General features: G+C 40.2%; 1 non-coding gene across 1 annotated transcript; it reads left to right on the top strand.

Annotated features, from left to right (window-relative positions):
- Nucleotides 1–9,032: 9,032 nt before the first annotated feature.
- Nucleotides 9,033–9,139, top strand: LOC148092877 (U6 spliceosomal RNA). Its single transcript, XR_015714727.1, has one exon. It is a non-coding gene; the product is annotated as a U6 spliceosomal RNA (small nuclear RNA).
- Nucleotides 9,140–12,514: the final 3,375 nt, after the last annotated feature.

Here is a 12,514-nt window from a genome sequence, read left to right as displayed (position 1 = left end):
GCAGTGGCATTTATTTCACTTTCCCCCCACATTCCTCTGAGGCACCTAGTGTTTTCTCCAGAGAAAACGGGGTCCCAGCACCCCTTTCCAAGCTTCTATGTTCAAAAACCCCAACCTCTTCCTATTGTTCCCCAGCCTAAGGTGGTAGCTGCTTCCTGCCATTTCTGTGTTACTTCAGTGTCCTCACTTTGCTTCCTCAGTCCTCCAATGTCCTTTTAACTAATTCCTTATACTAAATTTTTTCTGTAAAAATAACTAGTGTGGCTTTTGTTTCCCTGACTAGAGCCTAATACTGGGCCCTGACTAACTGAGGGGCCAACCCTACTTAGGATGAGGAACCCACCCCCTCCTTTCCTTGTATGTGCTGAGTACTTACTCTGGAACTGTGCTGAGTGGGCTTGTTTAATCCTAATAGCCCAGTGATGTGGCTGTCGTTTGTCTGGCAATTGAGACTCAAAGATGTGATTCTGTTTTCCCAAAATTAATGCTTGGTAACACCCTTCTAGCACCCTCTTTGGGCTGAACCAAGCTAACAGGGAAATAGCTGCCAAAGGAGCCACACGGTCAGTATGACCCCAGCCTCGCTTCACAAAGAGGAATATGGAAAGATGGGCTTGGAATTGAGAGTTTATAGCCTAATTACTAGTACAGTTAGGATAGGTGGGGTGAGTCAAGTAGACACCTTAAGGGCACCTCACCACCCATAGGTCCCATGTTATAAGCATCCAAGCTCTGCTTTATCTCGGGCCCCACCTCCCATTTTATGCTTTGAACCCTGTAGTTCTCACCTGGCTTCCCCAGGCTCCAGTCATCCTGTTGCCTCTTACCTGGGTCTTCCTCCACCCATTACGCCCTTTGGGATCATGACTGCTTTGTTTAGTATACCTAGGTTTGGTTTTAGTTTTTCCCTGGATGCTGCTGCTTAGATTTCTAAGCTCTGTTCCATGTACTGTACCCACGCCCATTCCATGTCTACCTCCTCTCAAGTTGTCTCTAGAGCTCATGGATTCCTCCCTTTCAAAGGATAGCTTTGTCTTACCCGTAAGAAGGGCAGGCAGGTCCACATAGCACACACTTCTCAGCTTCTCAGGAGAATTGGTTGTTGGGTACAAAGAGTGTAAAGATACCAGTCGTTTGTCATAAGAAAACAGATCATAAAATAATATCTACTTCATAGTTTTGCTGAGGGTGGTGATAAGAAGGAGATGAGTCTGAAATTTAGGTACAAAATAATTTAGACTAATTCATGGTTAAGTGAGGCAGATAAAAAAAGAGGCTGGAAAAATAGAACCACATTGTTTCACTCAAGTCCCCACCTCTTAAGGTCATATCTTCCTGAAGTCAAGTTTCTTCTCCATGCTTTCCTTTGCAGCTTAGTAGCATCATGAGCCCAGTTAAAGGAAAGAGTCTTAGTCTACATATGAAGTCATGTTACCTAAATGAACTGGATATTTATTTAAGTAAACTTCCTATTCCTTCAGATAATAAGTTTTAAGCAAAGCCTACTGGCCAGTGATAAAAAAAAGGAAAAAAAAAAGCATTTTTTGTATTTAATCAGAATTCCATGTGTTTCCCCCTAATGGTTTTACAGCACTATTTCAAGCAAGATATTACATGACAAGTAGGATCTAGTGTGTGAAAAACCTCAAAATCTTTCATTAATTTCTGAGACTGTCATTCTCATTTACCAAAGGGCAGTGGCTGGACCAGAATTATAACCATCTAACGAGAACCTAGATGTTTCAACGTATTTTCCTCCCCCCCCAATTCCTTGATGCTTTGATAGAAAAACACTATTTTTAAAAAGAAAGGCGAAAGGGAAAATATTAAAGGTTCTAATAATTTTTGCCTTATAAAATTGAAGAATAAAATTGAAAAAGACTAAAATCATACTACTCAAATCTCTCTGTAAGAGTTAAAGCTGCTAATCAGAAAGAATATATGCACCCCTATGTTCACAGCAGCACAGTTTACAATAGCTAAGAGCTGGGAACAGCCCAAGTGCCCATCAGTAGATGAGTGGATAAAAAAGCTGTGGGACATTTACCCCATGGAATACTATGCAGCTGTAAAGAAGAAGAACCTCGTACCCTTTGGGACAGTATAGATGGGCCTGGAGAATATTATGCTAAGCAAAATAAGCCAGGCAGAGAAAGACAAACATCACATGATCTCGCTTATACGTGGAATCTAAAGAACTTAATAAACTGATGAACAGATTAGATTCAATGACATGGAAGCATAGATGAGACTGACGAATGTCAGAGGGATGGAGGAGGGCAGGTGTGTGGAGGGGGAGAGATTAACCAAAGAATTTATTTGCAGATATGCACAACCCAAGGACACGGACAATGGTGGGGAGAGGGACTGGGGAAGGGGGTGAGATGGGGTGGAATGGGTCATTGGGGAGAAAAAGGGACACCTGTAATATTTTAAACAAAAATAAAAATTAAAAAAAAAAAAAAAAGAAGTTAAAGCTCTACTGGGAAGATGGCCTGAGTCTTTGGTCCAAAATATCAAGAAAGAAAAAAAGGGAGATGAGCGGCAGCTCGTCCAGGGTGAGAGCAAGTTCTAATATGATTTTTTTTCTTTTTCCTCAAAGCAGTGGCAGGTGATCAGCTGTTCCTTCAATTAAGACTTGGTTCTTTCTGGCCCAAAGAACATTCCACTTCACAAACTCTCTACTGACACAGAACTGCTGTTTAAAGTGGAACACGAGGCTGTGGGGCAGGAGAATGGTTTGGGAGGCACAAATATTTCCTTCATTTTTGTTTCCAAAATGTGTTAGTATAAATATGATGGGAAAATAAAAGAGAAATATGATTTGTTTGAAATTAACTATATGGTTGAGAGACAATGAAGAGGCCTGAAGGAAGGGTTAGTACATTAAAGAAACAGTATGAGTGTTCAAGACAGCCTGTTTGCTCTGCTCCCAACACCCTGCCCCCTGTTTATATTAGAATAACCTTTACAAAATAAAAATGAAATTCAGAGAAGTTCTGACATTTAAAACCAAGCTAGGGTCTTGCTGAAGAAATCTAAATCATTAAAATTGTGTGGACACAGAATAGCTGTTTTTCAATTCTCCGAGTTTGTTTCTGAAGACACCTGTAGGTATGCAAAACTGGACATTCAAATTAAACCCAGGGAACACAAAGTTATATCAGATGGCTGACAACACTAAGATAAATATTTAGGGAGGCACAACAGCTTGGTGGAAAGAGCACTGAACTAAGACTCAGATCTCGATTCTTGTGATCTTGGAATCTTGGTCTCCTCAGCTCTCAAGGGAAAAGAAAAATCTCTGAGGCTCCTTCACAATGCAGAGAATGACACCTCAGTACCTCAAAAAGGTTATTTGCTTGGAAACAAAATTTAAGAAAAATTATATGTGACACAAATTGCAGGAAGTCCAGATATTTTTAGACTCTTGTGGCCAGTGGGTTTCAGGTTGCCACCTACAGGCTCTATGTCTTCCGTTGTTAGTTTTTGTCCCCAGCTCTCATTCTGAGTTGCTCTCCATCAGCACAGAACACTAAGCTAGTGATAGGCAGTCTATGTTATCTTCATGCATGGCCAGGTGTGGAAACCACAGCTGTTCATAAGGACCCTTCCCCATGGTTGCCTTGAAGATGGCCAGAATCCATCCACACTCTATCTCCTAGCATTAACCTTTTAAATTCCTTGGAGCCGTGGAGTCCTGCATACTTCATTTGTAAGATACAGCAAAAAGGTTATGGATTTGCATGCAGGCAGACTAATTTAAATCCTGCCTCCCAAACTCACTATTACCCTTGATAAGTACTTTTATCTTAATTCTTCTGAATTTCCACACCCATGAAAAATGAGATTTAAATTACTTCATAGAGTAAAAACAGTATGGAGATTCCTCAAAAAAATTAAAAATAGAACTACCATATGACCCAGCCATTCCACTTCTAGTTATTTATCTGAAAAAATCCAAAATGCTAACTCAAAGAGATATATGCATCTTTATGTTAATTGCACCATGGTTTACATAGCCAAGATATGGAAGCAACCTAAGTCCCATCAACATACAATTGGGTAAAACAGTGCCTGGCACATTATTTACTTGGTACATGTTTATTCTTCTAACTTTCAGAATTTTTGAGACCTCAGATATATGGAGCTAAAGTTACTTCTTAGGCAATAGCTCCCATTCTGGCTTAGAGGAAGCCTATATACTTGCCCAAACATTTTAATTTCTTGGTTCTCAAGCCACACTTAATTGGCCCTTCTAATGAGGTCTGAGAATACAATCATCTATAAACTATTATCTCGGAGTGGGCAAAACTTTTAAAATGCCAACAGGGAACTGGCCCTCAAACTGCCAGTTATACAGACCTTTAAAATTTTTTCATGCTCTTAAAATGACAATGAGTCCTCATTGATTTTCAGGCAAAAATCTCCTAATTAGACTGCACTCTTGGTCTCTGCTCTAGCACATATGTTCACTACTTCTGATCATAAATTTTATATCTTGGTAATATTTTACACTTTTAATGAGGACATTAAGAAATATAATGTCAAAACTACTAGCAATCCATTAAGATAATTTAGATATTATGATCATCATTGAATATATATTATTTAGATCAATCTTTGTAGGAATATTAAGTAAAAATATATCCAGAACTCAACCCCTTTCTTTACCAAGTTACAACCTCCCACACTACCAGCCTGCTCTTAGCTGCCATTATCTGTCACCTGGATTATAGCAACCTCCTAACAATCTGTTCTCAATAGAGCAGCCAAAGTCATCGAACCAAAGCATAAGGCAGATCATGTCATCCCAAACTCTCATGCGGCTTCTATTCTCTCAAGATAAAAGCAACATTCTCGGAGTGGCCTTCAGGCCTTTAGAGATCCGCACCTCACCTCTCCCCTTAGCCTTGTCACCTGGTCGGCTGCTACTCTCCCCTCATTCACTTCACTTTCATCACTTTTCTCTCTCTAAAACATGCCGGGTGCAGCCCTCCTCCAGGATTTCCTTCTGTTCTCTCGGCCTGGGATGCTTCTCTCCAGATATCAACACCGACAGGGCTTTTTTTACTCATCTCCTTCAAGCTTCTGCTTAATAGTCACCTTTCCAGTGAGGCCTTCCCTGGCCACCTTTTTAAAATTGCAAATGTCCCCTCCCTTCACCCCACACTCCTTATGCCCCATCCTATTTACATTTATTCTGTAACACTAGCTATCTTCCAACTTATCAGATCACTGCTTATTTTCTTTGTTCTTTCCCTCTGCCCCGTTAAAGCACGACTTGCACAAGGCAGCAAGGCACCGATGCTTGGACTTCCCATCCTTACAGCAGAGCCCGGCGCAGAGGGAGCACTCGACAAGTATTTGTTGAATAAATAAAGGAATTACAAAACTTGCTGGTGATTATACACCTTAATAGCGAGAGAGCTAACAGAGCTCTTTTTATTTTCTTCGCAGAATCTTTCTTTTATTTCATTTACTTTGTCACAAAGGTAATAATGGGGAAATAATTTTTTTATTATCCTTCAAATTAGTTTCCATGGGAGCTTGTAAAATCCAACTGACGCTGCCATTTTAAAAATGAGTTTGAAATTGGCCTTTAAGTAGCTTCTTGATCACACAAGAAAATCATAATGTTGTCATTATACATCATCACAGCTGGCTGATGGTTCTGTTTTTTTTATTTGTTTTCTTACCAAAATGATATGTATCTGTATTCTGATTACCTGACTTGACTACGAATGACCTCTGGCTCTTTTCAGAATTCAAAATAGATTCTTAAGGAGTAGAATGATAGCCCTGGCCAGTGTTGCTCAGTGGTTAGAGCATCAGCCTTCACACCAAAGGGTCTCTGGTTTGATTCCCGGTCAAGGGCACGTACCTGGGTTGCAGGTTCCATCCCACCCTCAGTCAGGGCCCGGGCGGGAGGCAATCAATCCATGTGTGTCTCTCACATCTATGCTTCTCTTTCTCTCTCCCCCATCCCTCCCTTCCTTCTATTCTCTCTAAAAATCAATGGAAAAAAATATCCTCTGCTGAGGATTAAAAAAAAGAATAGAATGATATGCCACTGCTGAGAGCAAAACTGTTCTCAAAGTGAGATTTTTAAATACAGTGGCACCTTGGTTTTTGAAAGTCTCCCTTGGCGAACATTTTGGGTTACAAATGCTGTAAGCCCAGAAGGAAATGCTTCAGTTTTCGAACAGGCCTTGGAAGTCAAACCTGCCACACGGCTTCCTCTGAGGGCAGGATCCTGAGGCCCAGCTGTCGGCTATGGATCACTCGGTTTTCAAACGTTTCAGAACTCAAACAGTCTTCTGGAAAGGATTGCAAACCGAGGCACCACTGTACTTAAAAACTAATATTTAAAAATTTTTAAAATCAGACCTATTGGATCAAAAATTAAAAGACAAATAATAAGTTGAATTCATTTGTACAAGTGTGACAACGAACAGACACATCAAAAATAGAAAAGTTTGGAAAAATTTATAAGAAAAACACTAAGATTCCAAAGATTGGGAAACTATCAGGATAAAAAATTTGCAAAGGAGCCCTGCCAGGCCTGGCTCAGCGGTGGAGCATCAACCTAAGATCCAGGCGATTGGGGTTCAATTCCCTGTCAGGGCACGTGCCCAGGTTGTGGGCTCGATCAATGACTCTCTCATCATTGATGTTTCTGTCTCTCTCTCTCCCTCTCCTTTCCTCTCTCTGAAATCAATAAAGATATATTTTTTAAAAATTTGCGAAGGAGAAAATACAACTGATAATTGATTAGCAGACACAAAGAAAAGTTTTCAAGATCACAGTTAATAGGGAAAAAACCATCATAAATTAAAACAAACAATTTCATATGTCAAATTTAAAGTTTCTTTTAAAAATCAACGATAAGATGGTAGTATTAGGGGTAACTGGGTAACAGATAAGGGAATTCTTTGTGCCATTTTGCAGCTTTTCTGTAATTCTAAAATTAGTTCATTGCTCTATTTATCTATTCCCGCATCAATTCCAAACTCTCAATCCCTGTAGCATTATAATAAATCTTGAAATCTGGCATCTGCTTTCTTCTTTTTTGCAATTAATTGTCTCAGCTATTCTTGACCCTTGGCTTTCAATATAAAATGTAAAATCAACTTGTCAATTTCCACAAAAATCTCTGTGGGCATTTTCCATTAGAATTACATTGAATTTATAGGTCGGTTTGGGGAGAATTAACGGTGAAAGGAACTGTGACAACACGCTGTGTGTATTTTCCTCTGTTAATGCTCCCTGAGCTCCTGTCCCATGTCCTGTATATTGGAGAAAGCTGGGCCTGATCAGAGCTTGGATCTCTCTAGCTGTACTATCTGGTCTGATGGGTGTACAGCCCATTTTTCCACTTGGAGTATTTCTGATAAAATTTTAATCTGGTGAGGAAAATAAAGCTTGCCTTCTTGTTTTCTAAACTAAGCTCCATTTTAGCAGGTGTCTGTGTCATGGTTTAGAATAAATTGATGACTCTTATACCAGCTAAGGAGTGGAGGAGGCTTGCTTAATTCTAATGTAGTCAACAGTAGAAACCAAGCTCAAAATAGCTTAAGTAGAAAAGGGAGTTCTACTCACTCACATAACAAACATTCAGACAGCTGGATATGAGGCTCAAAGGATGTTATCAGCTCTCTGGATCCCTCATCTCTGCTTGTCTCTATTAGTTGGGCTCATTCTCTTCAATGACCTACCTAAGGCTGGACAGATGGCCACAAAGGAATCTAACCTAAATTTTCTTACAATTTTTCACTCCAAAGATAATTTCTCTCTTTCTCTCTCTCTCTCTGTCTCTCTCTGTCTCTGTCTCTCTCTCTCTCCCTGGCCACAGCACCCACATATCAAATGGAAGACTGTCTTGAGTCATTGCCTACATTAACACTGTGGCCAGGGGAGTGCAGACCTGGCTAGCTTTGCTTACACACACATACCCTCTTTGACTTGTATACTGAGAGGCAGGCAGTGGAGGGAGCCATTGTCAGCTTCACCTGAATCTTAAGAATGGGTTCCCCACAGCACAGAGGAGTTCTGTTTCCAGAAGAAGGGAAGGAAAGCTCGATAGACAAGAACAGCATATATCACTGAAGTTACAAAAGTACTGGGCCTCATTTCACACTAGTAGTGTTTAATTACCTCTTCTTCAGAGAGTTAAGTGAGGTAAAAACACCATTTATTAAATTGTAGAAACAAAAACTTTCAGAGTCTATGAGAATTTTAATCATTGTCTGAAAAATAAGAAAGAATTAAACATGGTCTAAAAATACTTCTAAATCTTTTCCTGTTTAGGATTTTAATCTGTAAGTGCTCAGGACTGTTTCCATTGCTGATGTGAACTCCATAAGACTTCAGAACTTTCCCACTGCTGACTGAATGTACTAATAACACTGCTCCCTACTTCCGTGGCCACAACTGCACATTAGAATCTCCTTAGAAGCTTTTATTTTTTTCATTTATTTATTTTTTTAAAATACATCTTTATTGATTTCAGAGAGAGGAAAGGAGAGGGAGAGAGACATCAATGATGAGAGAGTCATTTATCGAGCCCACACCCTGGGCATGTGCCCTGCCCAGGAATCAAATCCCAATCGCCTGGATCCTAGGTCAATGCTGAACCACTGAGACATGCCCTGCTGGCCTCCTTAGAAGCTTTTAAAAATTCCTATATCCAGGTTGTAACCCAGACCAGGTGAGTCAAAATCTCTGGGACTGGGAACCAGACATCAGCTTTTTTAAGAACTCTTTCAGTAATTTCAATGTCCAGCCAAGATTACGACCACAGACCCGATCAATGGGCAGTTTGCTCGCTGACTCCTCCTAGGCAGGCCTCGCCTCACCATTGTGCTGTTAAAACATGAATGTCTAAGATTTAATTAACACTCTGGAGAGAGTAGGCAAGGAAGTAGCTTTCTGTCTGTGTTGGTTGTAGGCTATGAATCCCAAGATGTTCCTGGGCCAGATCCAAACATATATGGTATCCACAGTATGTTTTTAAAATTGAAAAAAAAATTGTGCTTGCTTTGGCAGCATATATACTAAAATTGGAATGATACAGGGAAGATTAGCATGGTTCCTGTGCAAGGATGACATGCAAATTCATGAAACATTCTATATTTTCTTAAAAATCACATAAAAATCTAGATTTTTATCTTCTCTTGAAAAGTTGGAAGATTGGGGGAAATGTTGGGCAGCTGTTGAGTAGCAGCTGCACCCTCTAGACAAAAAATGTGCTTCCCAGTTTGTCACAGCTTCCACCATGCTCTATTAATATGCCATCAGTTTCACTAAAACGATCTGCCTAGCCCTGGGCATTTGAGTTGATAGCCACTTCTAGGTGCTAAGCTTCCCTGTAACCTGGCAAAAGGGATTCTCTATATAATATGCCTAACTCATTAGAATTGGGTTCCTCTTTGGAATAAAGTCCTCACAGTACCAAGACATTCACTATCCTGATCTTTTCCCCTGGACAGAAATGTCTCTTCAGTAACTGTCAGAATAGGTCGTAGCGATGCTAGGGTCCAAATGGATAAGAGACATATTGATGTGTATACACTTGTAGATGTAGATATGGATATAATCACACTTTTAACAAGAACTTCTCGCCCTGACTGGTGTGGCTCAGTTGGTTGGGTATTGTACTGGGCACTGAAAGGTTGCTGGTTCAATTCCCAGTCAGGGCACGTGCCCGAGTTGAGGGCTTGATTCCCAGTAGGGGGCATGCAGGAGGCAGCTGATTGGTGCTTGGCTCTCATGTCGATGTTTCTCTCTCTTTCCTTTCCTTCTCTCTAAAAATCAATTTTAAAAAATAAATAAATAAAGAACTTCCCGTGACTGTCAAAGGCCATAAAAGAGGTGCACACAGATCTCAATGCTTCTTCCCCAAGGCAAAAAAAAAACACCACCCTCAAAAGGGAATTGATTCAACTAAATTTAATTCAGTAACAACAAATAATACCATTTGTACAGGGCGATCCAACTTACAAAGTCACACTCGTTATCCATGTGATCCTCATCGAAGCTATGTGAGGAAGACTTTATTAAACAATCCCTTCTTTATCAATCAAGAGATTAAAGCTCAGATAATTTTAAGAGAATTTAGGTAATTAAATCCCCCAAACAGGACTTAAGTGTATGTTTTTTACCCCAAATCTCATCCTCTCAATTGTAACACACTCTGTTCCCCAAAAGACAGTAACAGTTTGAGAGGCATGTTGAAAAGTTGTGATGGGTAACAGAGCTAGAAAACTTGAGGCTCTTATGCATTGATCATTGGAATTCAAAACCCTCCCCAACACAGATAACAGTGTGATGGGGGCCGGGAGGCAGGGCAGGGTGGAGGTGGGTAAAGTGGGGAGGGGGAAAGGGGCATCTGTAATAGTGTCAACAATAAAAAACACACCTCTCCACAGCTCATTAACATGAGGCTCTCTAAGGCTCCACATTGTCTGACTCTGTCTACATCTCCAGCTTCAGCTCATGATCTATTTCCCTTGTGCTTTCTCTAAACTGGACATATTGTTCTTCCCATTTCTCTTCACCTTACTTCCTCTTGACAGAGGGCCTCTGCTCTGCTGTGCCCACTTCAGAAAAGATACTTCTTTTGTTTACTCAGTATTCCCCTCCTTCTTTAACAAGGTCCTTTATTTCTCTTTTTTTAGAGTCACTGATTTGTATTTCTTTGTATGATTATTTATTTCACCCATTCTATCCCTAAGGTTTGTCATTTGGCTATTGGTAGACACTGTTGAATAGTTTTTGAATGAATGAATGAATGAGTGAATGAAGAAAGAAAGAAAAAAGAAAGAAAGAAAGAAAGAAAGAAAGAAAGAAAGAAAGAAAGAAAGAAAGAAAGAAAGAAAGAACCCTACCTGTATGCAGAGCTAGATCCAAGCCTGCTTACTGAGCATGTCTTGCTCCACTCTCTCCTACCTCTTTGTATAAATGTGTCCAAATCTGTTCTTTAGGAGGATTGTTTTTTTCGGGGTGTGTGTTTTTTGTTTTTTTGTTTTTCTGATAGGATTGTATTTATTTTTCCCTTCTTTAAAGCAAAAAATAATCTTTACCCAGCCTTTCTTCTCTGTTTGAGAAGAATAAACAAATGTATGATTTGCTCATGCATCAAAGTCCTATCAGTATATCTCCTGTTCACTAGAAAGTTATGGCACTTTTTTCACATTAAAAATGTATCAAAAATTTTTATTACGGAGTTTCAGCCATGTTGTTTCTTGTTGCTCTGTATCACACTTGGAAGGGTGAGGAAGGGTGAACACAAAGCAAATGCTGGCTCACACCTCTCAACCAAGATCCCGAAACAAACACGTATTTGCACCTGGATCACAGGGGAGGACTATGAAAACTCAGCCAGCTCTTCTCTAACAAAATCTTGCCAATGGAACTGGTTTATGCAAAATAAAAACTGCTTTTTTGCTTTACTAGTTATCACTGTGATGATGCGGTAGCTTTCAAGTCATTCCAGTTACTTGTAAAGAAACTTCCGAGCCCTGGTGACAGAGGGAGCCCTTTTCAGGAGCCTGAGCTCGCTGACCTTTCTCCTTAGCTGTAGCCTCGAGGCTTTTGATTGCTACTCCCCTGCTGAAGGAGGTCACATCTACCCTACTTCTTCTTTTTTTTTTTTTAAATATATCTTTATTGATTTCAGAGAGAGGAAAGGAGAGGGAGAGAGAGAGAGAAACATCAATGATGAGAGAGTCATTGATCGGCTGTAGCCCGCAACCCGGGCCTGTGCCCTGACCGGGAATAGAACCCCGATCTCCTGGATCCTAGGTCGGCCCTCAACTGCTGAGCCACGCCCGGCCGGGCTACCCTACTTCTTAGAGTAAGTGTTGTAAAACTAAAACCACTCAAGTCCTGAGCATCCAGCTCCAGAGGGCACATTTAAATCGGGAGAGTCGCGTGGAGTGCAGTGCTGTCCTTCAACTTTGCTTTTGAGTCCCCCCCGGGGGCTTCTTCAATGTAGCTGGTCCTGCCATATACCATTTTTTACCTGTTATTTTTTTTTCTCTTCACATTGTTTTAGTTTTCTTTCCTTTTACCTTAGCATCACATTATTGTTTTGTATCCTTTACCTAATTGTTTCTACTTCCTTGTTCCCACAAAGCTTTTGGTCTAAAGCTCTGCTTTGCTTTTCCCTGGTGATAATACACCAACTGCATTTCCTTCCCAGAGAGCTGTTCTCTTACACATGCCGTCAGCATGCTTTCCAGGGCCCAACGTTCATACTCCAACCACCTCCACTGGAAAAGCCGCAGGATCTTTTAGCTTGTTCGGGGAAATAGTTTTACTCCATACCCGTTTTTTCATATTCTATTTAAGTAATGTCACTCTTTATTTTTCTTTTCACATTATTTTTTATCTTTTCTTTCAATTTAACACTCAGATGGTGACAATCCCTCTGCCGAAGGCAAGGTTTGGTTATATCATTCTAAATCAAGTTTTTTTACTTATAAATATTTTACCTTTAAAATAACATCTT

This window comes from Miniopterus natalensis, chromosome 6 (genome assembly GCF_054644295.1).
Source record: "Miniopterus natalensis isolate mMinNat1 chromosome 6, mMinNat1.hap1, whole genome shotgun sequence".
NCBI classification, from domain to species: domain Eukaryota; kingdom Metazoa; phylum Chordata; class Mammalia; order Chiroptera; family Miniopteridae; genus Miniopterus; species Miniopterus natalensis.
Note: the sequence above shows the minus strand (reverse complement) of the source record. Positions and strands in the feature narration are given on the sequence as shown.